At 40.5% G+C, this 25,193-nt stretch overlaps 1 protein-coding gene and 1 long non-coding RNA gene across 6 annotated transcripts in view; one reads left to right on the forward strand and one right to left on the reverse strand.

Annotated features, from left to right (window-relative positions):
* SEMA6C (semaphorin 6C) overlaps positions 1 to 25,193 on the reverse strand; it is a 232,948-nt gene that overhangs the window by 159,621 nt on the left and 48,134 nt on the right. For all 5 annotated transcript variants that reach the window (XM_073567003.1, XM_073567007.1, XM_073567005.1 and 2 more), the window contains one exon: positions 12,379 to 12,435. The gene's annotated coding sequence lies outside the window, so the exon portion shown is untranslated. The remainder of the gene's footprint in view (positions 1 to 12,378; positions 12,436 to 25,193) is intronic.
* Positions 11,867 to 25,193, forward strand: part of LOC141082936 (uncharacterized) — a 33,321-nt gene continuing 19,994 nt past the window's right edge. The window contains exon 1 of the long non-coding RNA XR_012230613.1: positions 11,867 to 11,993. This is a non-coding gene — a long non-coding RNA (uncharacterized lncRNA). The remainder of the gene's footprint in view (positions 11,994 to 25,193) is intronic.

Genomic DNA, 25,193 nt, shown 5'->3' on the forward strand with positions numbered 1-25,193 from the left:
ACCTCCTTCCTAGGATCGATTCATCAGGGGTGTGTGCCATTAATTACAATATAAAATTATGGCTGTGGGTTATCTTTGGAGACTTCTCTTCACAGATGGTGGATAATGCGGGCTCTGAGTCGGGTTCATCCCACTGACAATCTGTGTGATTTCTCAATAATCTTATAACAGGGATGTTTTCGTCCCAAGCTAAAACTCGACCGGGATTACGGTCTTTTAGGTGGAGTTCACATATCTCCACCCACTTTCAGGCAGTCCTTGGAAATTGTAAACTGACAGCAACGATAGTCTTTAAGTGGCTCCCCAGCTCTATTGTAAGGTGCAAGAAGGCGGTAGCCATGGGCGAGTCGCTCTGGCACTTTACAGAAGATTTGTGTCCCCGATTTAATGTGCTGTGATGTGTGTGGCACTCACTTGTAGGCCGCAGGCCTCAGCTCTGTCCAAGTCTTTAGTTTCAGCACATGGATCAGGGGATACCCAGTTGGTTTCATCACAAAGAACTTAACTCACCATTCCATGTACAGCATATTGCAACTCCTATCGGGCCAACATTTTCCATTCCTCGCATGTAAAGCATATTACATCTCCACACTTTCCTTCTTTTCTCCCTGGACTATACCTGCTGACCCTGCTTCTGTCAGCCCCAGGAATTCCCAGCCTAGTCCCGCACTACGTCCAAGGTCCATTACGTCTCCCACTTGTGTCTCCATGTAAATCTTCCTCTGTACGCCATACCACTAGAATCGAGCCTCGAGTTCCAGACGTTACACGAGTATATCCGCCAAGCGAACAATAGGAAGTCCTCGTACTGCCCAGGACATTGTGTACTTTCCGTGCTGATAGTACTTGCAGTTCACAAAATATCACATAGCTACACAATATATAAAGAAAACCGCAGGACATAGTTTACACTACAATACCACGCGACTGGCGTCTTCAGGGACAGAAATGCGCTAGCCGTTGTCCACCACCATTTTCCTTCACCTCCCTCCATTCCTCTGCTTCCCTCGCCCTCCAGAGTCCCATTTTATTGCTTGTTGTATTATATGGTTGATGTTTCTCATTGTCCGGCTGTCTGGATCTAGAAAACCATAATAATCCGGGAAGACACAGACATATACGACGCCTCCTCTCTCTCATAAGAGGGAATTCACTTGGTAGATTTAATCAAAGCCTTGACACTTTCCATCAGTTTCTTGTGACAAGATCTAAACATAGAATTGGCCTGGAGGACCCGGCTTTGTGGTCACGTGGGAGGCCGAGCAGCACCGCTCAGTATAAGGAGCTAACAGAGATCGGCTAATTATCTGGACTAAATGGCGCTGCCAAGTTCATGCTCGTATATGATATAGACAAAATATCACTGTACATCACCACCAGGACATAACAATCCATTCGTCCCACAATACTGTGTAATCAACGCTCAGCGTGGCTTCTCTGCCAATCAAAAGAGTACTATACAGTACCCAACTAAATACTACCACCATACAGTACGTACACAATGCAGCATTCCATCACCTACATAATACAACAAAATAATGCCTTCTTAATAGAGCCATATAATGTCTACATAACGCTTCTATAAAGCGCCTACATAATACTGCCAAATACTTTCATCACAGTGCCATACAATGTCTACATAATGCTGCCATACACTTCCAATACAATGCTGCCATATAATGTTTCTATAATATTATCATATGTCTACATAATGCTTCAATAACATGTCTGCATTGTACTTCCATAACAATAATAATATCTTTATAATACTGCTGTACAATGCTTACAGATCCAAAAAAGTCCACATAGTACCACCATACATGGTCTACAAAATACTACGATCAAGTGACAATAAAGCAATACCTTTTTATGGTTTCATAACAGTGCTGTATAAGGCCTTCATAAAAGCGCTCTACATTGTGATCAGAATAATGACACAATGCCTGCAAAAAAGCCCATATAATACCGATATACGGTGCCTATATATATATAATCATACTACGTAGTACCACAGTGTCATATAATGAACACAAAACAATACCTCTATAAAACTGCTATATGTGCGTTTATAATACTGCAAAGCGGTGTAACATAATACTGCCATACAGTACCTATTTAATACTGCCATGCAATGCATAAATGATACTGCCAGACCGTGCCTACATAATACTGTCATACAGGATCTACATCATACCACCATACAGCACCTACATAACACTGCCTTACAATGCCTACATTATAGTGCTATAAAGTACAATACAGCACCTACAACATACTGCCAACATAATATTACCATACACTGCCTACTAATACTGCCTTACAGTACCTACAGGATAAGGTCATACAGTGCCCTAATCATACTGCCTTACAATGCCAGGGTAGCACCACCACACATTACCTATATAATACTGTTATACTGTGCCTACAGCCTGATGCCCCGTTTACATTGGCTTTAATCCTGCTCTTCTCAAACAGTGTTATGTTTTATTAGTGCAGATGAGGTCGGCTTTTATTGTGAAAAAGATGTGCATCATGAAGCTCCACAGTGAGCGTCGCTCACACTTAACATAGGACCTCCTGCCACCGACGCAGTCTTTGCCTTCTCACGGCTATAAAAAGCCCTCATTAAAGTGACTTGTGCTTTTATCGAATTCTTTGGATCTTCTCAAACGTCCTTCCTAGCCTTGTTTATTAATCCCAGCCTGACAGTTTTTATGGTACTCAGCACGCCGTGCCACAGCACCCACACTCCTGTCATCCTCCCTGCACACAGTACCACTGCCCCATGCATAGGGCCTCGAACATCCACAGAAAGACCACAAAACTGAGTGAGCCCTAATATGGCCTCTTAATGAGTCTCACTGAACACTGCCAGACACCACTGATATCATCACCGCGGCGGTAATCAAGATTCATTTATTCGTATGCTAAATGTCCTTCCCATCATACCTCAAAGAGGAACATGGTGTTCAGGTCATAATCTCTACACTACGACTTTTATCCTGCCTCATTGTTGCCTCCTGCTGTGTACTGTGCTGTACTGTACTGTAGATAATTATTATAATACAGCCCACTATGTACAAGAATATAACTACTATAATACCGCTCCTATGGACAAGAATATAACTACTATAATACTGCCCCCTATGTACAAGAATATAACTACTATAATACTGCTCCTATGTACAAGAATATAACTACTATAATACTGCCCCTATGTACAAGAATATAACTACTATAATACTGCCCCTATGTACAAGAATATAACTACTATAATACTGCTCCTATGTACAAGAATATAACTACTATAATACTGTCCCCTATGTACAAGAATATAACTGCTATAATACTGCCCCCTATGTACAAGATTATACCTACTATAATACTACTCCTATGTACAAGACTATAACTGCTATAATACTGTCCCCTATGTACAAGAATATAACTACTATAATACTGCCCCTATGTACAAGAATATAACTACTATAATACTGTCCCCTATGTACAAGAATATAACTACTATAATACTGTCCCCTATGTACAAGAATATAACTACTATAATACTGCCCTCTATGTACAAGAATATAACTAGTATAATACTGTGTTATGATTGAGTCACCGTAGGAGGCAAAAATAGAAATGCTAGCTAAGTCCAGAAAACCAGAGAAGTTGGCAGCTATCGGATTGCAGACCCCTGAACCTATCAACACAACTAGCAGTAGCCGTGGGGGGTCCTACGATGCCCTAGGCCCCTCGATCACAGCCGGAGGACTACATAGCCTAAAGACAGAAAGGGAAATCTAAACTGCCCCAGAGCAGACCCCAAAGCAAAAGGCAGCCCCCCACATATAATGACGGTGAAGCAAGAAGAAAGAACAAAACACAGGCAGAAAGATAGACTGAGCAAAGATGGGGCCCACGCTAGCTTAGATAGGAAAGGACAGGAAGGCTGCTGTCTGCAATCCGTGAAAAACCCTATGAAAATAAGAGCCAACCAACTGACAGTAAAAAAGGCCCTGAAGACGCTAGGCTTCAAAAAAGCTATGTCAGTACTAAGGAATATTCTGAAGACAGAGCAACAGGCAAAAGGAGATTCAGCTCACCCCAGCAGGGAATGGCAGAATCCAGAAAAGCAAGGAAAACAAAACACTAATGCAAAAAGGCAAAGCAGAAATCTTAGCTTTAGATGAGCAGGAATCAGACTGGTTTCCTAGAAGTCCACAGAGAAATCACCCGCAGGCCAGAAGGGCGTCGGCAGCCTTATATTATATCCAGTCATTAACTCCACTCAGCCAGTCATCATCATCAGCCCCAGGTGTTTGACAATCAGGCTCACTACCTTTCTTCACCAGAAGAGGGAGTTCCTCGGGCCTCAGTAGTGAAGGGGAAAATGAACTCACAACAATACTGCCTCCTATGTACAAGAATATAACTACTATAATACCGCTCCTATGTACAAGAATATTATTACTATAATACTGCTCCTATGTACAAGAATATAACTACTATAATACTGCTCCTATGTACAAGAATATAACTACTATAATACTGCTCCTATGTACAAGAACATAACTACTATAATACTGCCCCACTATGTACAAGAATATAACTACTATAATACTGCCCCCTATGTACAAGATTATAACTACTATAATACTGCCCTCTATGTACAAGAATATAACTACTATAATACTGCTCCTATGTACAAGAATATAACTACTATACTACTGCCTCCTATGTACAAGAATATAATTACTATAATACTGCTCCTATGTACAAGAATATAACTACTATATTACTGCCCCTATGTACAAGAATATAACTACTATAATACTGCTCCTATGTACAAGAATATAACTACTATAATACTGCCCCTATGTACAAGAAGATAACCACTATAATACTGCTCCTATGTACAGGAATATAACTACTATAATACTGCCCCTTATATATAGGAATATAACTACTATAATACTGCCCACTATATACAAGAATATAACTTCTATAACACTGCTCCTATGTACACGAATATAACTATTATTATATTGCCCCTATGTACAAGAATATAACTACTATAATACTGCCCCTTATATATAGGAATATAACTACTATAATACTGCCCACTATATACAAGAATATAACTACTATAATACTCCCCCTGTGTACAAGAATATAACTACTATAACACTGCTCCTATGTACAAGAATATAACTATTATAATACTGCTCCTATGTACAAGAATGTAACTACTATAATACTGCTCCTATGTACAAGAATATAACTACTATAATACTGCCACTGTGTACAAGAATATAACTACTATAATATTGCCCCTATGTACAAGAATATAACTACTATAATACTGCCCCTATGTACAAGAATATAACTACTATAATACTGCCCCTATGTAAAACAATATAACTACTATAATACTGCCCCCTATGTACTAGAATATAACTACTATAATACTGTCCCCATGTACAAGAATGTAACTACTATAATACTGCCCCTATGTACAAGAATAAAACTACTATAATACTTCCCCCTATGTACAAGAATATAACAACAATAATACTGCCCCTATGTACAACAATATAACTACTATAATACTGTCTCCTTTGTACAAGAATATAACTACTATAATACTGCTCCTATGTACAAGAATATAACTACTATAATACTGCTCCTATGTACAAGAATATAACTGCTATACTACTACCCCCTATGTACAAGAATATAACTACTATAATACCGACTCCTTTGTACAAGAATATGGCTACTATAATACTGTCCTTATGTATACTACATATAGTTCCTCACTCTCACATCTTATATTACCAGTCTGCCATCGGTTACTTAAGACTATCCTCTGGGGGTCTCTGTACAATATATTGTGCGCTGTATCTGACCCTGTCAAAATGGTTCTTCTAATCCTGGATGTTTATGATAGGAAGATAAATTGATGTTGGGTTAGTCATGCTTTTAAGTCAGGGAGACATTAGGTCATTATTGTGGGTGTTAAAGGGCTATCTGAACCCCAGAAAGGGGCAATGTATGGGGTTGTATGTATGTGTACGTCCATGTATGTCTTCGGTGTTGTAGTATCTTTGTGCAGATTCATTATACATGTAGTGATGTAGTGGCTGGCATGCACATTGTTTATGGAGGGGGGGCAGCATTGCTAGAAGGCACAGAGCATCGTGGGAAACTACACAATTACCAGTTTCCCTATCCTTGTCTTATCAGGGATACCTTGCATCTGGCACTTGTGAGCTTGGGACAAGGACAGATTTGGATGGTTGTGTCTGCTTCAGCTGCTTATCACCTCCTGTCTGTCTCCTTGGCTTTGGATGTTTATACATGGAGGCCAGCATGCCAGGAATCCTATAATGTCAAAGTGTGTGTTCTGTCATGTATTGTCCTGATAGTCTTTGTCTTCTAGTATAACGGAAGCCTGGAGTGTAATGTATAGGCGGTGCCCATTATCTACCACTCTAAAAGTTAATGCAGTCAGTGAAGACATGTAATAATCGATCAGAGGTGAGATAATTATCTAGTAACAGAACTAAAGTCACTTACTAATGACCTTACAATAATAAATGTACAATAATAAATTACAATGCAATATGGTACTGTACAGATGACAACTTGTGGATCTGTACTCCTTATGCTATTCAGATTGTCACAGATAAGAAAACAAGTGACTGTCATGTGCACAGAATGCAAAGTATTTCAGCCATTGAGCTGTCATATTATCATAGAATGGGAGAAACTTTCACAATTGAGCTCTGGTTAACAGGTAAGAAGCACGAGGCAGTAATCTGCACAGAATATACAGTATTGTAGCCGTTTTCTCTGATTAGCATAGGTAGGAAGCAAGTGACAGCAATAGTATCAGAATACACAGTATTGAAACCCTGGTGCTCTCTGATTATTGTAGGTAAGGAGAAAGTGGCTGTAATTACAAAAGAAAACAGAGTGTTGTGGGTCAGGTGGCCTCTTGTCATAGATAAGGGTCTCTGTGATTATCATTGGTCACAAGCAAGTGACAGTAATTATGCACAAATTGTAGCCGTAGTACTGTCTGATTATTTTAGGTAAGCAGCAAGTGATCATGTACACAAAATATACAGTATTGCAGAGCTAGAGCTCTTTCAGTATCATTGGTAAAGTGCAAGGGATAGAAATAGGTACAGATTACACAATATTATAGCCCTTGTATTATCTGATTAACAAAATTTTTTTACAGAAATCGTCAGAGAATAAATGGTATAACAGCCCTGGTATGCACTTCAGTAACGTAGGTAAGTAGCGAGTAACAGTAACATGCACTTAATTCACAATATTGCAGCCTTGGTGCATTATGATTATAGGTAAGGAGCAAGTGACAGTATCACAAAATGTACAATATTATGCTCTGATTATAAGTAAGAAACAAGACACAAAAATAGATACAGAGTACACCATTTTATGGACTTGCATCCTCTAATATAGGTACACAGCGAATAACAGCATACTGCACAGAATATACAGTATTTTAGTTCTGGCACTCTCTGATTATCATAGATAAGGAGCAAGTGACTGCTTTGTACAGTATGATGGCCTGGCCATCTCTATTATCGATAAGAAGCAAGCAGCGGTAACAGACACTGAATACAAAGTATTGTAACCCTCTTGCACCTAATTCTCATGGGCAAGAATCAAGTGACAGTAATAGCCACAGAATAAACAGTATTGTAGCTTGGTAATCTCTAATCATTATTAAATGAGAAGCAAGAGACAGTAGTGTGCACAGAATACACAGAGGTAAGAAGCAAGTGACAGTAATAGACACGGAATAGACAACATAGTAGTTCGGTAATTTCTAATTATTCATATTGGTAAGAAGCAAGTGACAGTAATATGCACATAATTCATCGCATTGTACCCCTAATTAGATCTGATCATAGGCAATAGGGTTACCTGCTTGTTTTCCTTACTGCAATTGTCCCAAAACTCGGCATTACAATTATGTGCTTCACAGGGGGCAGTAATGTCCCATTGATTTTGCTATGACTATAATTGATAAATGTATGGCAGCTTTGTCTATCATATGTAGCACACAGCTGTCCAGTACTGTTAGTTACAATTGCCTACTGTACTGCAGTTAATAAGGAAAGGTCACGCTCCTAATCCCTTCTGGGTCCAGCGGCTCATTAATCCCAGTTATGTTCTTCCAGTTAACAGCTCCAGATTAGCTGGAGACCAGATCTCAGCGCTGGGAAACGGCTTACCACCTTCTGCCCATTCATTGCCCTGCACACAACAGCATTAACCAGATTACTACATCACATGCCCCACCACCCACACTAATCCTCTGGTAACCCGCTTGCCCCGGCCAGATACGAGAAGAGTCTACATTGCCTTGATTCTGTTTCTTGACCCTCAAAGGTAACCCACATAGGCTCAGCCCAGATTAAGCTCACAGACAAAGTGCTTAAATTAACCGCAGGTAACTACCTTGGGGGTAAAGGAGAGTGAGCTGTCCGGCAGCACGCCTCTGTCCACTCTGAGCTGTCCGGTGAGTTCCTCACATTGTCATCAGGACATGGAGGGGAAAAGGTGGTCACCGGTGATTTCCTTTCTATTTTTGATCCTACAGAGCAACCATATTGTAAGGTTACAGTTTGTCTGATGCACTTGTAAGGCATTTGTGCTGGATTAGTAAGGATTGAATTTTTTTTTCATGTTATGAATTTATTTTAAGAACTGGACAATCCCTTTTAGGAAATCACCGGTGACCACTTTATTTCTCTATGTGAGACAGTAAATATTAAAGAGACTTTCTCCATAAGACAACCCCTTACCTTAGGTCCTTTTTAAGGCATCTGGACATCATAGGACATACTTGTGAATCTTTTTTGTTTTTTGGGTGGAACTTGATTTTTTAGCCATAACCACACCACTTTTTATATGCCGCGCTCCTCAATATATTGTTTCTTGTACGCCGAATGCACAATTGGACATCTGGGCTTTGCATGATGACAGAGCATCCCTGCATCATGCACAGGGAACCTTCCAGAAGTGCTGGTTTTGTTGAATTTGGATGGTCACCCTTTTTGACAACCTCTGGACGTTCCGCGAGAAATGAAAATTATGTGATGGGAGGTGCTTTTGAGACCTCACCCTCTAACAAGAAAATTGACGATCCACTAACAAAAAAAATGATCACTTGTTATGCTGATCGATTCATTTCATATATTATATGGTTAGCCACAATTTTAGAAACCAGTAGATCGCCATGATCACTGATTGCCAAGCTAGAATTGACATGATCAAGACTGACACGATTGAGATTGCCATGTTCGCTGATCACCAGGCTGGCATTGCCATGATCAAAATCACCATTATCATGTCGGCAGTCTGGCATCGCCATGGTCGAGATCGACAGGAGCGAAATTTCCATGATCGTTGATCGCCAGGCTTGCATTACCATGATCAAAACCGCAATTATTGCAGATCGCCAAGATCAATATCACAGCGATCACCAAGCTGACATTGCCATGATTGAAATCACCATGATCATGTTGGCAGGCTGATATCGCCATGGTCGGGAACGTAATGAGCGAGATCGACATGATCAATGATCATCAGGCTGGCATGATCAAGATCGCCATAATTGTGGATCACCAGGCTGACATTGCCATGATTGAAATCACCAGGATCAGGTCGGCAGGCTGGCATCCCTACGGTCGAACTTGACGATATTGAGATTGCCATGATCACTGATCAGCAGCCTGGCAACACCATGGTCAAGATCACCTTGATTGTGGATTACCAGGCAGGTATTACCATGGCTGAAATCGACATGATCTGTGATCGCCTAGCTGACAGTGCCATGATCTGTGATCATCAGGCTCACGTTACTCAAAAAAGGGGGGAAAATCTCACAACACTGCTTCCTACCTCTGTTTTCGGAACACTTGTGACTATGAAATAGAGCGTGAGGGGGCTATGAGGTTTATCATCATCCACACCTGAATTTTAAGGTGGAAGATGGGGCTATATTTTAAAATCATTACCTCTAATGCCAGTAAAAAGGGGCAGGGCTCCGACCACTTATTTTTGTACAATAGATGTGCTCTGTGATCGCTGGCTTGGGCTGACGCTCTCTTAGATCCTCTCATTGCCTCTGTTCAGCTGCTGCGATCAGGGAGATGGGTGTGCGGAGCGCTGTGACGCGGCCTTTCCTCGCCTCGTATAAAAGGGATGGGGAGACAACGAGCTTTATTTATAATGCATTAAATGTAACTGTACTCCGCTGCGAATCAGTCAGAGTAACAGACTGTCGCAACTCCCCGCTGACTCGTCTCATGGCAGCTAGATGGAACTGTGTCCAAATCAGTCTCGGGGACAATGTGTCCTTTACTGGTGACCTTAAAAGGGTTCTCCAGGATTTTTCGGAGGAGGTCTAATGGCCAGAATCGACTAGCAATGCCTGGACAGGATACATGTTTAAAATATTTTATTTTTTACCCCATGTGTATTTTCTCGCACCTTGAACTGGTGAGAAGTCTGTCACACTCATACACCATCATCCTCTGACCCACCACATTGCATCTTTAATGGTGGGCTACCTTCCAACAGTCTGGTGAAATGGCCCTGAAATTTGCAGGAAAACCCACATTTACATAAAAGTACCTAGGCAATGTTAGAAATGTCATTGTTCTCCTGAATCTGGCGATGTTTTTATATTCCTCCTGCGCCTCTCCATTCCTGAGATCTGGCCCCACTCTTCCTTGTATGTAAATCTAGTCTTGTTACCAAGTGGGTGAGATCATCATCAACTAAGTGGGCGTCTCCCTGATGACCACACCCACTTGGTAACCAGGGTAGATTAATATACAAGAAAGAGAGAAACGGAAAGAGGCGATTCAGGAAAACAGCAGCATTTATAACAGGTTAAAAGAAATCATATTTTTGGTATTTTTTCAGTATTGTGCGGCATTGCTACTTAGACACATGGCTATTAGTATATGATTTGCTGTTAAAAGTAGTTGTAAAGATTTTTGCTATATAACTAGACTTATTTGACCTGTGTTCGACTGTTATTTCGTCACGGGATGTCGGTATTTGAGCACTGTATGGCATTAATTGCTTGTATACCATTGTTTCTTATCAATATCGCCGGTTGTATACATTTTTAAGTAGTCAGTTGTAGGGAAGTGTAATTTGGACAACATTTGGCACTATTATTTGGTCATTGTATGGTATGGGTATTGACAATGTATGCTGTATCCCATATCAGGACATACAGTACTTGCCAACTTTTAAAGTTTGCCACCTGAAAGTAAGTGAATTGCGGCATTATAGTCTTGTCAAGGTCAGACCTTGATGAGGCTTTGGCCACACCTGCTTCCTCCTTGGTCACACCAATGAGGATCCACTATGTTACCACCAAAGGCACCTTAGGGGTTCGGTAGCCTCTCCTATTTCTGAGAGTAGGGGAATATGTAGTAGTGGAACTGATGATGCAGGCTCTAATAGAAGACTCATACTGCCATATAGTGCACATCAGTGCTTGAGGGTAACATGCAGGGTATGGATCTTCCCTGTTTATGCTTACAGCTCTGCGTTATGCTGTGTGAGCGAGTTCAGGGTTTATTTGGTATTCCGCACTTACTCTGGCTCAGATTTGTTTGCTCTTTTATGTCGGAGCCATGAATATGAATGAATGTGATTTATCAAGGCCATGCACATCCTGTTTTATTGGGAGAATCTGTGTTTTGTGCATTATTAGCGAAGCCGAGGAACCCAAACTCGGGCAGCTGACCTTTGCGGGTCGGCGCATCACTTATTATGCTGCCTCATTTGTCTTTCTCTTTCAAGGAGAAATTCCTTCGTCAGACTGGTTGGAGACACTGGATCTGCTAAAACCATCCTCACCGGATGGGATAACCAGGATTATATACTTTTTTTCATTCATTCATTGACAGCAGAACTATTGAATAAAGGTAAGGAAATTAATGGAGACTGTAATAATGGTGAGATCTGACTCACAGGACCCCTACAGATGAACTGATTGAAACAGCTTTGATGATAAAGGTAGTCCTCTTCACGGTTCATCCAGGAACAGCGCCATATACACAGTGGTGGCTGTGTCAGGTACTGCAGTTATGTACCATTCAGTAGCATAGGAATAGATTAGAGCTGCAGATGGTGACGTGTTTTATGGGACTCACTTTGGCTGGGTTAACTATAAATTGCCTGTAAATAGCCCTGGTGGTGACATCTGGAGAGTAAATGACTGTCATACTGCAGCAGCTCCACCAGACTGTAAACTACACGACTGAGATAAGACACATAATGCAGACAGGTTACAGATACTCAGAGCCTTACCGCAATGCCGATCCAGGATCACAGAAGGGCCCTTGAACTTCAATGGCAACTGTAAATCTGAAATGTAAGAGAAAAGATGGTGAGAACGACAGCAAATCCCAAAATCACCAGCTGAAAGCCTGAACCCATCCCAACTACACGTAAAAGGGAAGAGTTCTAGTCAGATCCAAAGGGGACAGTATTATAGTAGTTATATTCTTGTACATAGGGTCAGTATTATAGTAGTTATATTCTTGTACATAGGGGCAGTATTATAGTAGTTATATTCTTGTACATAGGGGCAGTATTATAGTAGTTATATTCTTGTACATAGGGGGCAGTATTATAGTAGTTATATTCTTGTACATAGGAGCAGTATTATAGTAGTTATATTCTTGTACATAGGGGGCAGTATTATAGTAGTTATATTCTTGTACATAGGGGCAGTATTATAGTAGTTATATTCTTGTACATAGTGGCAGTATTATAGTAGTTATATTCTTGTACATAGGAGCAGTAGTATAGTAGTTATATTCTTGTACATAGGGGCAGTATTATAGTAGTTATATTCTTGTACATAGGAGCAGTATTATAGTAGTTATATTCTTGTACATAGGAGGCAGTATTATAGTAGTTATATTCTTGTACATAGGAGCAGTATTATAGTAGTTATATTCTTGTACATAGGAGCAGTATTATAGTAGTTATATTCTTGTACATAGGAGGCAGTATTATAGTAGTTATATTCTTGTTCATAGGAGCAGTAGTATAGTAGTTATATTCTTGTACATAGGGGCAGTATTATAGTAGTTATATTCTTGTACATAGGGAGCAGTATTATAGTAGTTATATTCTTGTACATAGGAGGCAGTATTATAGTAGTTATATTCTTGTACATAGGAGCAGTATTATAGTAGTTATATTCTTGTACATAGGAGCAGTATTATAGTAGTTATATTCTTGTACATAGGAGGCAGTATTATAGTAGTTATATTCTTGTTCATAGGAGCAGTATTATAGTAGTTATATTCTTGTACATAGAGGGCAGTATTATAGTAGTTATGTTCTTGTACATAGGGGCAGTATTATAGTAGTTATATTCTTGTACATAGGGAGCACTATTATAGTAGTTATATTCTTGTATATAGGAGCAGTATTATAGTAGTTATATTCTTGTTCATAGGGGGCAGTATTATAGTAGCTATATTCTTGTCCATAGGAGAGGATAGACAAGTGTTTGTGAGCTCCCAGCAGGGCGGAGGCATGGCTTCTGACCCAGGTGGAGGGGAGGGAAGCTGGGCTGATGATCCAGGGAAAGCCCCTAGCCTGGAGTGTGGCCTGCCGCATGGACCTGATGGTAATGGAAAGCTGGACATGGTGGCTGGTGAGTCTTCTAAACCTGCTTGTTATGTTGCTGGATTGAGTGGTAAAGTTACAAGGCAAAGCATTTTTAAGCTGGAAATGCAAATCAGCAAATTGCAAGATGAAATTAAGAATGAGACTGATCCAAAGATAAAACTGATGAAATGTGAGAGCCTGGATGTTTGCAGACGAGAGCTGGACATTCGGAAAGGAAACCTGGACAAAGATGTGAACTCTGTGCCCAGAAAGGAAACTTGGGCTATGGAGAAAAAGAGGGGAGCCAGAGCCCAGAAGGAGAATAGAAAACACTCCATTAGTAATAAGGACATTAAATCTGAAATTGTGCACAGTGTGGGGCAAGGATGTCTGGTAAGAAATGCAGCACTTATATCAGCCGCACAATGTGAGGGGTCTGAGGCAGCAGACAATGCTGGGAGCGCTGCAGAGGAAAGTGTGTCAGCAACCAAGGGGTTAACCGCAGTGGACTCTGTGTACAGCAATGAAGGGAGCTCAGCTCCTGTAAGTGATGAAGTAAGTGTCCCCTGTACTGTCACTGTGTGCGAGACCCTGCCCAGTGCTGTGAGTCAGACTCCACTTGGTGCTGTGTGTGAGACCCCGCTCACTGGTGCTAGTGAATGTATGTCTGCAACAAATACAAACATTATAATGGACTCTGAACCCTCCGTGTCAGTGAATGGAGACCACACTGCAATAATAATGGACTCTGAACCGTCAGTGGTAATGGACTCTGAACCCTCCATGTCAATGAATGAAGATGACATTGTGCAACAATCAGTAGTGGATCTGGGCATTTTTTCAGCACAAACATGTGTCAGTGATCATGGGGCTGTTGAGAGTTCCGGCACTGGTCCACCTGCAGCTGGGGAGAGCTCCAGCACTGGTCCACCTGCGGCTGGGGAGAGCTCAAGCACTGCTCCACCTGCGGCTGGGGAGAGCTCCAGCACTGATCCTCCTGCTGACCAACATCAGTTCAGGAGACTGTTCTCCAATGTAACAAGACTAGTGAACCCTCCACCTCAGAGGAGGAATGCAGTCAGGATAAAGTACACAGGAGCAGAGGAGAACATCCCATCCAGAATTTATATTGGGAAAGTTCTTCTGAAAGACTTTGAGGTTTAAGGCATCTGAGGTCTACGCACTGATCCATGTTCCATCCAGCAGGATCTATGACATCAGCTTTAAGCTTCAGTGTGATCTGGATATATTCTGGAACATCTATAATGACACTTGACATGATGAGATCTGGGATCATCTCCATTGTATCCAGCTGCCTAAGCCGCAGGAAATAACGGCCACTGTCCTGTTCCAGTCTGAGGTGGTGGCTCTAGCGGATCTGCAGCACTGGTTGAGCCGGCAGTGCATGGTGAGAAGTCATCCCCAGAAGATCTATGATGAGGAGCAAATATGGAATGGAGGATATTCTGTGAAAATCCAGCTACTACAGGAGAATGGTGTAACCAGACATCAGCCACACTCCTTCTACCTGGGCTCAGAGAGGGGGATATGCTATTACCCCGGTCAGCCACGTCTGTGCCATAGATGTGGGGGCAGGCACCTCGCCATGAACTGCTCTCGTATCACGTGCTCATTTTGTGGACAGTTCGGGCATGCAAAGGACAAATGCACAGGAACCGTCATCTGTAACCTGTGCTCAGGACCCGGGCATACGTTTCGTGATTGCCCTCATGCAGAGCATAATAAATATAATGGCCTGACCTCCTTGGAAATTATGGGAAAAGAAACCACAAGAGGTGCAGATGTTGTCCAAGAAGCCGGCACTGATGAGGAGATAAGTCACAGTAACAGCGAGTCTGCTCCAGAGTGTGATATAATATTGATGGATGCTGCACTATTAGGACCACCAGCCACTGAAGAAACACCTAAAGTATCACCAGCCAGAGCTAAGCCACCATCAGCCAGTAAAGTGAGATCTAAGCAATGTTCAGCCACTAAATTAAGATCTAAAATACTAGTCACTAAGGTGTCTAGAAAACCTGTCACCAAACCATCCAAGCTTCAGCCCAGTACATCTGTAGAAGTAGATAAATTGTCCGCAGTGTCCAGTGTGGATGACGAAGGTTTTGTGACCATAAAAAGGAAAAAAGCCTTTGTGGATTCCTCCAGGAAAATCACAACAGTCCAGAAAACCTCTGAGCCTCCAGTGCTGGTGATAAGTCCAGGACGTTACAATGTACTGGGAGAAGAAGACGAAGAAGAGGCACAAATGGAGCAAGGTTCTTCATACATCACAGAAAATGACTCTGATGAGGTGGATCCTGACTCTCCCGTGTCCACAAAGAGATGGGGCACTGCAGGTGACAGCAGTGGAAGGAGAAAGAAGACCAGAAAGTTTAAGTGATCAGGATGCGGCTGAGACTAAGCTCTATTAATGTGAACAGTGTGAGGACTGGTAGCCGGCGGCAGGCGATCTACCAGCAATTGTCTGATGAGAGATCTGACGTCTTCTTCTTACAGGAGACGTATCTGAAATGTAATGCCCATGTGTATGCAGCCAAGAGAGACTGGAGACTAGGTCCATCATTCTGGTCCTTCGGGCTGGAGAGGAATGACGGTGTGGGAATCCTCTTTAATACCATGGATGTCCAGGTGGACAGAGTCCTGGAGATCTGTCCAGGCCGCTGTCTGATGCTGGACTTTGTACTGGACTCCATCCATTATAGAGCAATAAACATTTATGCTCCGCAGACAAGAAAAGAGCGGAGGGAACTGTTTGACCACATGAAGCCATATTGCTTTACCTCTAAAGTGTTTATATTGTGTGGGGATTTTAATAATGTGTCTTGTAATGTGGATAGATCCAGTAGTCATAAGAAACTGAGATATGATGAGACGTTTCTTAATAATATAGTCCAACAGGCCCACCTAGTAGACCCCTATGGTTCCCACCATACCAGTAAGACATACACATACCATAAGGGTGGTAATGCCAGCAGAATAGACCGGGTGTATATAAAGAGAGAGACGAGATGCTCTCAGTACAGGATCAGCCCTCTGGAGTTCTCTGACCATTGCATGGTGAGTGTGACGCTGGATCTGGCCCAAGCTGTGGTCTGTGGAAAGGGGTACTGGAAGGTGAATAGCTCCGTGATCCAAGATCCATGGTTCAGAGAGGCCTTCACCACCTTCTATAACGTTCGTAGGACCACCCAATGTATGTGTGATGACACAGCTGAGTGGTGGGAGACCATGAAAAGTGACATCAAGCAGTTTATTATACGAGCAGCCAGGAGACATAGTAATATGGATTATATGAGATACTCTGCCCTGAGACTGCAACTGAGCCGGCTATATAGCAGGATGAATGGTGGTGAGGAGGTGGATGGACGGATCGTCAGCCATATAAAGCAGCGAATGAGGGAGCGGCAGTATGATCGCCTCAAGTCTCTCAAGGCGGAGGGACAGTTTGATAATTGGGGCGTTCATAACCCAGATCCTTTCATTGCCTGTAAAAACAGGGTCAGTAAGAAGCTAATCACTGGTTTGTTGGATGAGAATGGGGTGGAGCAGTCAGAGTCGGAGAAAGTCCACAAGATCATTGCTGATTATTATAGAGATCTCTATAAAGGGGCTAATATTGATAAGGAAGCCATTAATGCCTATCTGAAGGGGGTGTCCCTACCAACATTAGACCCCACACAGGCAGATAGTATGGCCGGTCCCATAACTGAGGAGGAGGTGAAGAAGAGCATTGACTCCTTAAAGGCCAACAAGAGCCCGGGGCTGGACAGCCTGACCAGCGAGTTTTATAGAGAGTTCAGGGACTTATTAGCTCCAGACCTGGTGCAGGTCTATAATGATTGCCTCTCTGCAGGGAAGCTTCTACCGTCCCAGTATAAATCTGTTCTGGTCCTTTTGGCAAAAAAAGGAAATCTAAAAGATATAAAGAACTGGCGTCCATTGTCTCTGCTGAACACGGATTATAAAATTCTGGCCAAGATCTTGTATTATCGGCTGAGTGAGGTGGCGGGTGAGCTCATCATCGCCAACCAGACGTGTGGTGTGAAGGGTCGGACGATAGAGGACTCATTGTTGTTGGTGAGAGAAGCTGTGACGTACATGAAGCAGCACCATGTGGGGGCGTATATTGTGGGCTTAGACCAGAGTAAAGCCTTTGATAGTGTCCATCATGATTACCTGTATCAGGTTTTGTTACAGTATGGCCTCCCGATGCGGTTTGTGCAGTGGCTGCGATTTCTGTATGAGGAAGCTATAAGCCTGCCGCTGATTAATGGTCACTTGGTTGAGCCCTTTGCGATCATGTCAGGGGTGAGGCAGGGCTGTCCTCTCAGCCCATTGTTGTATGTCTTCAGTCTGGATCCTTTCCTCAGAAAACTGCAGGATCATAGAGATTCTACAGGGCTGAGGTGTCACCTCCAAAGTATGGTAGAGGAGGTAAAGTTCTGTGCCTATGCGGATGATGTGTCGGTTGTGGTGTCTTCTAGAGGTGACTGTGCGGCTCTACAGCAGGAGATCACAGCCTTCTCCCAAGTATCTAACTCCTCTGTGAACATGGAGAAGAGCGAGGCGTTGTGGCTGGGGAGTGACCGTGATGTCTTCTCTGTGCCCTTCAGAACAGTTCAGGATCAGATAAAGATTTTGGGAGTTGTGTTTGGTGCTGTAGATGATGGGAAGGTGAACTGGGAGGAGAAGCTGGTGGTGTGTGAGCGGAAGGTGCAGAGCTGGAGACACTGGAAGCTGACATATCTGGAGAAGATCCGCCTGCTGAAGACCTTCCTGCTCCCGCTGTTCCTCTATATCAGTGTGGTGTTCCCGCTGCCAGATACGTTGCTCCCCAGACTTACCAATGTCTTCTTTCACTTCTTGTGGGGCACCAGGGTGAATGTGGTCAGGAGAAACATTGTTTATCTCTCTCATAAGGATGGTGGTCTCGCCATGCCTTGTCCGGAGCTCTTCTTTAATCTTTTGTTTCTCATGAAGAATTTTTCGTTTTGTAAGAATTCAGAGAAGGTGCCATGGTCTTGTTTGTTTAAGAGTCAGATCCAGCAGTTTGTGTCTGTGTGGTCGGTAGGGGACCCCATCAAGAGAATCTCAGGACGGCTAAAGAATAATGTTTCTTGGTATGGTGTCCACATAATAAGTAAGGTCGTCAGATGGAGGATCTTGTATGATGACGTCAAGCAGCTTAGTAGGAAGGAGCTGTATAAGAATGTCCTGTCATCTCACTTCAGTGTACAGGTACAACTGAGGGGCGCTCCGAGTCTGGATGTAAAATGGGCTGTAAAAAACGTGCTAGATCCCAGAGTTCCCCCTCATATGAGAGACGTAGCGTGGCTGGCACTCCATGGTAAGATGTACGTTAGAGATAATCTAAAGTGCAGGAATGTATCAGACAGATTCTGTCCCAGAGAAGAGTGCCCCCATATACTGGAGACGATGGACCATCTGCTGTTAGAGTGCCCCTTCAGTATGCAGGTATGGGAGTCTGTGTCCTTGTCCCTAAAGTTGTCGCACCTGGTGGGACAGTCGTATGGTCAGCTGCTATACGGAGACTTCCAACCTAAGCTCAGGGCGTATGACAGAAGCTCTCTGTATATAGTAAATGTGGTGACCATCTACCATCTGTGGTGTGCGCGGTGCTGCCTGCTCATCAATAAGGAAGTCCTGTCCTGTGATACTGTCAGGTATAAGATCCTAGAAAGTCTCAAGGCCGTATATAAGAAGGATATAAAGGGGAACCCAGGGAATGTGAACTGGAGAAACATCCATGTACCGGGATTTGTCAATGTTTGCTAATGCTATTGTTTAAGTGATGTAACAACATTTATCTCCTTTACTATTTATTGCTTTGCGATTTTAATGTAACATTTTTGTAATATATGATTGCCAGTTTTTAAATAAAAAGATCATTATAGTAGTTATATTCTTGTACATAGGAGCAGTATTATAGTAGTTATATTCTTGTATATAGGAGCAGTATTATAGTAGTTATATTCTTGTACATAGGGGGCAGTATTATAGTAGTTATATTATTGTACATAGGGGCAATATTATAGTAGTTATATTCTTGTACATAGGGAGCAGTATTATAGTAGTTATATTCTTGTATATAGGAGCAGTATTATAGTAGTTATATTCTTGTACATAGGAGGCAGTATTATAGTAGTTATATTCTTCTACATAGAGGGCAGTATTATAGTAATTATGTTCTTCTACACAGAGGGCAGTAATCTATAATAATAATAATAATATAATATTATTATAGTAGTTATGTTCTTCTACACAGAGGGCAGTATTATAGTAGTTATATTCTTGTACATAGGGGCAGTATTATAGTAGTTATATTCTTGTACATAGGGAGCAGTATTATAGTAGTTATATTCTTGTATATAGGAGCAGTATTATAGTAGTTATATTCTTCTACATAGAGGGCAGTATTATAGTAGTTATATTCTTGTACATAGGGGCAGTATTATAGTAGTTATATTCTTGTACATAGGGAGCAGTATTATAGTAGTTATATTCTTGTATATAGGAGCAGTATTATAGTAGTTATATTCTTGTACATAGGAGGCAGTATTATAGTAGTTATATTCTTCTACATAGAGGGCAGTATTATAGTAATTATGTTCTTCTACACAGAGGGCAGTAATCTATAATAATAATAATAATATAATATTATTATAGTAGTTATGTTCTTCTACACAGAGGGCAGTATTATAGTAGTTATATTCTTGTACATAGGGGCAGTATTATAGTAGTTATATTCTTGTACATAGGGAGCAGTATTATAGTAGTTATATTCTTGTATATAGGAGCAGTATTATAGTAGTTATATTCTTCTACATAGAGGGCAGTATTATAGTAGTTATGTTCTTCTACACAGAGGGCAGTATTATAGTAGTTATATTCTTGTACATAGGGGCAGTATTATAGTAGTTATATTCTTGTACATAGGGAGCAGTATTATAGTAGTTATATTCTTGTATATAGGAGCAGTATTATAGTGGTTATATTCTTGTACATAGGGAGCAGTATTATAGTAGTTATATTCTTGTACATAGGGAGCAGTATTATAGTAGTTATATTCTTGTACATAGTGGCAGTATTATAGTAGTTATATTCTTGTACATAGAGGGCAGTATTATAGTAGTTATATTCTTGTACATAGGAGGCAGTATTATAGTAGTTATATTCTTGTACATAGGGGGCAGTATTATAGTAGCTATATTCTTGTACATAGGAGGCAGTATTATAGTAGTTATATTCTTGTACATAGGGGCAGTATTATAGTAGTTATATTCTTGTACATAGGAGCAGTATTATAGTAGTTATATTTTTGTACATAGGAGGCAGTATTATAGTAGTTATATTATTGTACATAGGAGCAGTATTATAGTAGTTATATTCTTGTACATAGGGGGCAGTATTATAGTAGCTATATTCCTGTACATAGGAGCAGTATTATAGTAGTTATGTTCTTGTACATATTGGCAGTATTATAGTAGTTATATTCTTGTACATAGGAGCAGTATTATAGTAGTTATATTCTTGTATATAGGAGCAGTATTATAGTAGATATATTCTTGTACATAGGGGGCAGTATTATAGTAGTTATATTCTTGTACATAGGGGCAGTATTATAGAAGTTATATTCTTGTACATAGGAGCAGTATTATATAGTAGTTATATTTTTGTACATAGGAGGCAGTATTATAGTAGTTATGTTATTGTACATAGGAGCAGTATTATAGTAGTTATATTCTTGTACATAGGGGGCAGTATTATAGTAGCTATATTCCTGTACATAGGAGCAGTATTGTAGTAGTTATGTTCTTGTACATAGGGGCAGTATTATAGTAGTTATATTCTTGTACATAGGGAGCAGTATTATAGTAGTTATATTCTTGTATATAGGAGCAGTATTATAGTAGTTATATTCTTGTACATAGGGGGCAGTATTATAGTAGTTATATTCTTGTACATAGGAGCAGTATTATAGTAGTTATATTCTTGTATATAGGAGCAGTATTATAGTAGATATATTCTTGTACATAGGGGCAGTATTATAGTAGTTATATTCTTGTACATAGGGGCAGTATTATAGTAGTTATATTCTTGTACATAGGGGCAGTATTATAGTAGTTATATTCTTGTACATAGGGAGCCGTATTATAGTAGTTATATTCTTGTATATACGAGCAGTATTATAGTAGTTATATTCTTGTACATAGGAGGCAGTATTATAGTAGTTATATTCTTCTACATAGAGGGCAGTATTATAGTAGTTATGTTCTTGTATATAGGGAGCAGTATTATAGTAGTTATATTCTTGTATATAGGAACAGTATTATAGTAGTTATATTCTTGTACATAGGGAGCAGTATTATAGTAGTTATATTCTTGTACATAGGAGCAGTATTATAGTAGTTATATTCTTGTACATAGGAGCAGTATTATTGTAATTATATTCTTGTACATAGGGGGCAGTATTATAGTAGTTATATTCTTGTACATAGGGACAGTATTATAGTAGATATATTCTTGTACATAGGGGGCAGTATTATAGTAGTTATATTCTTGTACATAGGAGCAGTATTATACTAGTTATGCTCCTGTATATAGCAGGCAGTATTATAGTAGTGCCTCTATTTTCCTGATAGCTGGAGGGTCGCGCTGTACGGACAACATAGCTGAATCCAGTGGTAATTTGTGTCCTTACGAATGAATACATTCCCCTTTGCTATTGGCAAGAATTCCCTTTAATCAAAGGTTTTCTGAAATCTGGATCCTTTCCATGGAAATTAACGTTAATAGTAGTGGGTACTTATCTAGTGAAAGTAATCCTATTTTCCTGTGATGGATTCTCTCTAACATGAGGCGAGGGTTTATAGACGCACAGCAGACAACATTAGAGCTTTAATGGTCCTGTTTATGAACTCCTAACATGAGCAGAAAAATTAAAATTGTGCAAAGTACAAAGATTTATAAACCCTCTTATCTCTTTTTTTAATAGGATACTGTCCCATCATAGCAGCAATTATAATCTCATGGATTGCCAATATCTGCTGCACACATCTAATTATACATAAAATACCCAGGTAATACCAGCTGTACATATACAATGATATACAGTGGATACCCAGGTTATACCAACTGTACATATATAATTATATACAGGAGATACCCAGGTTATACCAGCTGTACATATATAATTATATACAGGAGATGCCCAGGTTATATCAGCTGTATATATATAATTATATACAGAAGATGCCCAGGTTATACCAGCTGTACATATATAATTATATACAGGAGATACCCAGGTTATACCAGCTGTGCATATATACAGTCATATGTAAACGTTTGGGCACCCCTATTAATGTTAACCTTTTTTCTTTATAACAATTTTGGTTTTTGCAACAGGTATTTATATATCTAATAACTGATGGACTCAGTTATATTTCTGGATTCAAATGAGGTTTATTGTACTAACAGAAAATGTGCAATCTGCATTTAAACAAAATTTGACCGGTGCAAAAGTATTGGCACCCTTATCGTTTTCTTGATTTGAACACTCCTAACTACTTTTTACTGACTTCCTGAAGCACTAAATTGGTTTTGTAACCTCATTGATCTTTGAACTTCATAGCCAGGTGTATCAAATCATGAGAAAAGGTATTTAAAGTGGCCACTTGCAAGTAGTTCTCCTATTTGATTCTCCTATGAAGAGTGGCATCATGGGCTCCTCAAAACAACTCTCAAATGATCTGAAAACAAAGATAATTCAACATAGCTTTTCAGGGGAAGGATACAAAAAGTTGTCTCAGAGATTTAACCTGTCAGTTTCCACTGTGAGGAATATAGTAAGGAAATGGAAGAACACAGGTACAGTTCTTGTTAAGCCCAGAAGTGGCAGGCCAAGAAAAATATCAGAAAGGCAGAGAAGAAGAATGGTGAGAACAGTCAAGGACAATCCAAAGACCACCTCCAAAGACCTGCAGCATCATCTTGCTGCAGATGGTGTCACTGTGCATCGGTCAACAATACAGCGCATGCATAACGCCTTTTTGTATGACCAAACAACTCAATCTTTGTTTCATCAGTCCACAGGACCTTCTTCCAAAATGTAACTGGCTTGTCCAAATGTGCTTTTGCAAACCTCAGGCGACTCTGTTTGTGGCGTGCTTGCAGAAACGGCTTCTTTCGCATCACTCTCCCATACAGCTTCTCCTTGTGCAAAGTGCGCTGTATTGTTGACCGATGCACAGTGACACCATCTGCAGCAAGATGATGCTGCAGCTCTTTGGAGGTGGTCTGTGGATTGTCCGTGATTGTTCTCACCATTCTTCTTCTCTGCCTTTCTGATATTTTTCTTGGCCTGCCACTTCTGGGCTTAACAAGAACTGTACCTGTGTTCTTCCATTTCCTTACTATGTTCCTCACAGTGGAAACTGACAGGTTAAATCTCTGATACAACTTTTTGTATCCTTCCCCTGAAAAGCTATGTTGAATAATCTTTGTTTTCAGATCATTTGAGAGTTGTTTTGAGGAGCCCATGATGCCAGTCTTCATAGGAGAATCAAATAGGAGAACTACTTGCAAGTGGCCACCTTAAATACCTTTTCTCATGATTTGATACACCTGGCTATGAAGTTCAAAGCTCAGTGAGGTTACAAAACCAATTTAGTGCTTCAGAAAGTCAGTAAAAAGTAGTTAGGAGTGTTCAAATCAAGAAAATGATAAGGGTGCCCATACTTTTGCACCGGTCAAATTTTGTTTAAATGCAGATTGCACATTTTCTGTTAGTACAATAAACCTCATTTGAATCCAGAAATATAACTGAGTCCATAAGTTATTAGATATATGAAACTGAAATAGCTGTTGCTAAAACCAAAATTGTTATAAAGAAAAAAGGTTAACATTAATAGGGGTGCCCAAACTTTTACATATGACTGTAATTATATACAGGAGATGCCCAGGTTATACCATCTGTACATATATAATTAGATACAGGAGATGCCCAGGTTATACCATCTGTACATATATAATTATATACAGGAGACGCCCAGGTTATACCAGCTGTACATATATAATTATATACAAGAGATGCCCAGGTTGTTCCAGCTGTACATACAGTGCCTACAAGTAGTATTCAACCCCCTGCAGATTTAGCAGGTTTACACATTCGGAATTAACTTGGCATTGTGACATTTGGACTGTAGATCAGCCTGGAAGTGTGAAATGCACTGCAGCAAAAAAGAATGTTATTTCTTTGTTTAATTTTTTTTAAATTGTGAAAAGTTTATTCAGAGGGTCATTTATTATTCAACCCCTCAAACCACCAGAATTCTGTTTGGTTCCCCTAAAGTATTAAGAAGTATTTCAGGCACAAAGAACAATGAGCTTCACATGTTTGGATTAATTATCTCTTTTTCCAGCCTTTTCTGACTATTTAAGACCCTCCCCAAACT

Source organism: Dendrobates tinctorius, unplaced genomic scaffold (assembly GCF_039654945.1).
Source record: "Dendrobates tinctorius isolate UK_male_01 unplaced genomic scaffold, ASM3965494v1 ptg000019l, whole genome shotgun sequence".
Lineage (NCBI taxonomy): Eukaryota > Metazoa > Chordata > Amphibia > Anura > Dendrobatidae > Dendrobates > Dendrobates tinctorius.